Source organism: Daphnia magna, linkage group LG5 (assembly GCF_020631705.1).
Source record: "Daphnia magna isolate NIES linkage group LG5, ASM2063170v1.1, whole genome shotgun sequence".
NCBI lineage: Eukaryota > Metazoa > Arthropoda > Branchiopoda > Diplostraca > Daphniidae > Daphnia > Daphnia magna.
The window spans coordinates 5163683-5168535 of record NC_059186.1 but is presented as its reverse complement, the minus strand read 5'-3'; the positions used below and the strand labels follow the sequence as shown (position 1 = coordinate 5168535).

The 4853-nt window shown below is 39.3% G+C and overlaps 1 long non-coding RNA gene across 1 annotated transcript; it reads left to right on the top strand.

Annotated features, from left to right (window-relative positions):
* Positions 1 to 1357: 1357 nt before the first annotated feature.
* On the top strand, positions 1358 to 2423 carry LOC123472217. Its single transcript, XR_006646557.1, has 4 exons — positions 1358 to 1671; positions 1733 to 1846; positions 1922 to 2055; positions 2124 to 2423. It is a non-coding gene; the product is annotated as an uncharacterized LOC123472217 (long non-coding RNA).
* The last annotated feature ends 2430 nt before the right edge of the window (positions 2424 to 4853 follow it).

The following is a 4853-nucleotide window of genomic DNA, read 5'->3' as shown; positions in this document are numbered from 1 at the left end:
CTAGTTTATCCATGAAAATTAATTCAAGTAAAAGGCTAGGTAGTAATACTTTTCCAATTCAGGAAATGTTCTAGAATACTACACTTTAAGACATTCTGCGTCTTCTCCAGTCTTTATAAATAATTAATCATCCCTAGTTTATCCATGAAAATTAATTGAAGTAAAAGGCTAGGGATGCTGTTTAGTATTTTTTACGTTTCTAGTGTCAAGAAAATATGTAAACATGGGTGATTCAAATGTGGATATGGGGATAATAGATAAACTAGGGATGATTAATTATTTATAAAGACTGGAGAAGACGCAGAATGTCTTAAAGTGTAGTATTCTAGAACATTTCCTGAATTGGAAAAGTATTACTACCTAGCCTTTTACTTGAATCAATTTTCATGGATAAACTAGGGATGATCAATTATTTATAAAGACTGGAGAAGACGCAGAATGTCTTAAAGTGTAGTATTCTAGAACATTTCCTGAATTGGAAAAGTATTACTAGGGTAAATAAATCAAAAACCCCCTTTTTTCCTATCTCCCCCTGCAATCGAAACCCCCTTGGATTTTTTTAAGTTTTGCAATGCAGCATCCGAAACTGGTCTATTAAATTGAGTTTAAACCAAAAAAATGTAAAGCCGTGGACTAACTGGGATGTTCTCCAGTGCTCTGACCTCTGAGTGCCTTGAATGGTTCCATAGCATGTTAAATTTGGCTTGAAAAACTCATGAGACTGTTTGACTCTGTCAGAAATGTAAAAGCCTTGCCCAAAATTAACTTTCAACACGTTGGTAAAAGCAAATATGTTTGATTTTAATTACCTGCGATTCCTGTTAAAATTTTATTTTTTATTTATTGAAATATTAACAATTCGCGCTTTCGCCAGCCATCCAGCAGCCTTCTGTTTCGCAACGTTGTTTCGCAATTTAGCATGGGAATGAAACACCATTCAGCGGCTAAACCGCAAAACAAACCATCTTGATTCGCACGGCGTTTCGCGTTTTAGTCGCTGCTCGTTTCGCGTTTCGTTTTCGCGTTTTAGGGACACCGTAAACACTATTGTGAAACGTCACGACAGCGGGCCAGGATAAAATGCGGACGCGGACCGCGGACCACGGACTGCGGAAGGAGAAACTGCGGACTTTCACCTGCGGACTGACCCAAAAATTTTTGACAGATTTTTCGTGGACTTAGGGATAAAATGCGGACCGTTTCGTACACGATGTACAGTATCCTCAAAAAAAATCCGAATGCGATTTTTTTGGGGGAAACCATCTAGCGGCTGGTGAAATAAGTAAACGTCAAAAAAACTGGATAAGTTACGAATTATGCGGAATTCCTTTGAAAATGGAATGACGAATGGCGTCTGCTTCTGTTATTCAGTAATAAATCGTTGGTTTCATCTGAAATGTGAAAAAAGTTGTGACGTGTTAATTTATCATTTCCAGATTGGTGCACTCGGAAGTGTGGCAGGAACTTGCAAGCTTTAGTCACAGAGGAACCAATTCATGTTTCTGATCGCATCTGATGTTGTCCGTTTCAAGTCTCATAAAACATAGCTGCTGATTTACTGTCTTGTGAGGTTTCTGTCAGAAATGGTGCTACTGTGACCGACAAGGCTCTCTTGACATGATAGTTGTGCCAATTCATCTATAATGAACCTCCACTTGGATCCTTGGAATCGTAAGTAATACTACATAATGGGATGTTCAACCCACTCAGTTCATTTTATTTGTCGTTACAGAAAAGCCATTGTGGAACTTCTCCTCGACAGTATGTTGGGTAGTGAACTCTGTGAAAGTCCTTTTGTGCATGGCATCACGGTTTTGTTGACACTGCTACAGGTTCACAGGGATCCGTAAGTCTCAATTTACTTCAGTTTTATGTGGGCCGATGCAACAATCCCTATAACAATAACTATTTTCTTTTTTAGACAATTGCTGTCCAGCGAGCCAGAAGTATTGATTTCTAGCTGATGCTGTCGTTTCACCTTGTTTTCGAAACACTGTGGAGGACATCATTCCACGTTTAAAAGACTTACATCAAATTCTGTCTCAACTTCCTAATGTAATAATGATTTTAGAAGTCATTGAATATTTAATTAATGTATTTTTACGCCGACTCTATCCAACAAGTTACTGTGCCCCAGCCTATACTTCCCCTCCGTGGCTCTACGCTGCTCTTCTCTGCCCCAGTGCTACACCACTTGGCCCCGGCTCCAAGTTGCTGTGCCCTTGCCTACACTTCCCCTCCGTGGCTTTACGCTGCTCTACTCTGCCCCAGTGCTACACCACTTGACCCCGGCTCTACACAAGACGGCTCTACAACAGTGCCACAGCCCTACGTCATTCTGCCCAAGCCCTACCCCAGTCTCCCTAGTGTCAGATTTGCAATATAATATCGTATTTGAATATATTGTTTGTTGTACTGTTTGTTTCTGAAATAAAAAGATATTTAAAACAATATTTTCGTTTAATGAGTTTGTGTATTTCAATACTTTGTCCAATGCCCTTCATTTTCTAAGCACTTGAAATTGATCCCAGTGCCCCTGGTGGCGCAAGCACAAATCTTAATTTTCTCTGTAAAACATTTGAGTGTAACAACTTTGGCGTATAGGGAAGCAATTTTTTAGTTCAAATAATTCAAAAACATGCACTATATTCTAAAAGAGTGAAGAAAAACGCGTCGTTCGGCATAAAAAAATTAATTTAAGGATGTTTTGAAGAACTTTATTTATATTTTTGGAAACGCTGGTATTAACATGGCGTTTATGGGGTGAAAAGTGGTGTACCTAATCATGTGAACAATACTTTAGCGCCCTGGGTGTAACTCCTACAATTTTTTCATGTTAAGATAACTTTTATATCACTTTCTCTTCTGATAGAGGAAAAAAGAAAAAAAATTTTGTTCTTACCAGTAAAAAGATATTTAAGTTTTCCTGAGACCCGTAGCGCCATAACCATGCACTAAAAAAACGGGGGTGTACCTAATCGTTTGGTGGGTACTGTAAGTATAATTAGAATTTTAAAAAAATTACGCTTTACTAAAACTATATCATTACCACAGAACAACGAAGTTGCCATCACCAAAGTAGCGATTACTGACAAAGATTGCGCGGAAGTTATTCAGACCCTGGTTAACGTGACTTTATTTCGGTTAAGCGACAAGGAGCTGAAACAAAAGATCCGAGAGGTCCGATTTTCCACACAGTCGAAGCCAGAAATAATCCGAAAATTCGCTGAATCCATTTCTCCTTTCGCGTGGAATAAGTTGGAAAAATGAAATCAAAATAAAGAGGAAAAACTACCACTTCATCCTAGACAATGTAGGTCAAATAAATTTAATAAGTCATAAAAAGTACTGTGCAATGTAACACATTTTACTTCTCTAGGATTTTCTTACGTACACCATAACGTCAAGGAATACTAATTACAAGTTGCAAAGAGACTTGACCAGTTGCACATATCACTTTCATTCAACATTTGGATTCCCGTGTCGCCATATTATATATTTCCATTTCAAGGACAATCTCGAAATTCCGGCCGGATCTTATGCACAGCACTGGAGGAATGAGTGCTTAGAGGTATTTCTAAAAGTAAATGAACCGTTTATATTAGTATTAACTTTCTGATGGTTTTAGAATGAGGCAGCAGTTACCGCCGATGTATCGTCGCCTACCGGAGTCTATAAGATGAAAAAAGCAAGGTTACCACGAACAGAGAGGGACCAGTACAATCTCGCCACTAATGTCTTCCGTAAAATGGCCGAAACAATGAGTTCCCTGACCATACCCGATTTCCAGGAGAAGATGAGACTGTTTCACGACATTCATGCCCTGATCAAGGCCGATAAGCAAGTCCAGTTGGTCCAGTCCAGTCGACAAGGGGATAAAAAGGAAGAAAGTAGTGCTGATCTTCATGATGAACCTCCTACTACTGATGAGAGTAATGATTTGCCAGAAACAAACGAAAAGGTAACACTTAATTTTTATTTGTGATTTATTTTTATAATTTTATAATTAAATGCTTGTAGATCTCGTCTTAGGCAGCCCTTCGTCTGCCGGTTGCGACAAGAAAACGGGGTAGGCCGAAGGAAAACAAGGGCTACTTCAACTCTTACCACAAGCAGGCAAAAAACAAAAGGCTGAAAAGGAACGACTTACATGATCGATTGGAGGAAGAAGCATCAATCCTGAACGAGGAAGCCGAGGCCATTGCAAGAGAGGAAGAAACCTGGAATAACAACGTTCTCATCTCATTCTCACCCGCTGATAATCAACCTGCTGGCGAAAGTTTCGAATTTGTAGCTTCCGCCTCTGGTTCACTTTTGGATCACACTTATCACAATTATGTGAAGAAGGCCTGCGTTGAACAAGAGGTTCTGGACGAAGAAGCCATCCAGCCAGAAGAAGATAGGATTTATGCTTCGGGAGATAAAACAACTTCGGAGGATTTCATTCGTACACCATCACCACCATCCATCGCTCCTGCTGCAGATTCTTCTATTACAATTGTTGAACCTGTTGAGGTAATTCAAAATCCATATTAAAATCTATTTAATTTAAATTATAAACAACAGAAAATTAAAAATAATTTTCTGTAAATGCAGGCACACGCACCTACTAAACGCAAGCTGAAGAGTGGTGATGAGCCCATGTTATTCCTCGAAAAGCGCCAACCTATGACAAAAAAGAATCAGCTAACTTCAGGACAAATCAATCAAGCACAAACAATCTTAAAACAACAATACCCGGAAATCGGTGGGTTGTTTTGCTGCACGCTTGGTGGTTCCCTAGAATTCCCTAAGGCAAATGGGGAAAAATGGCTTCAAGTTGTCCATAGCGGAAAGGATCATTTTCGGCTTGT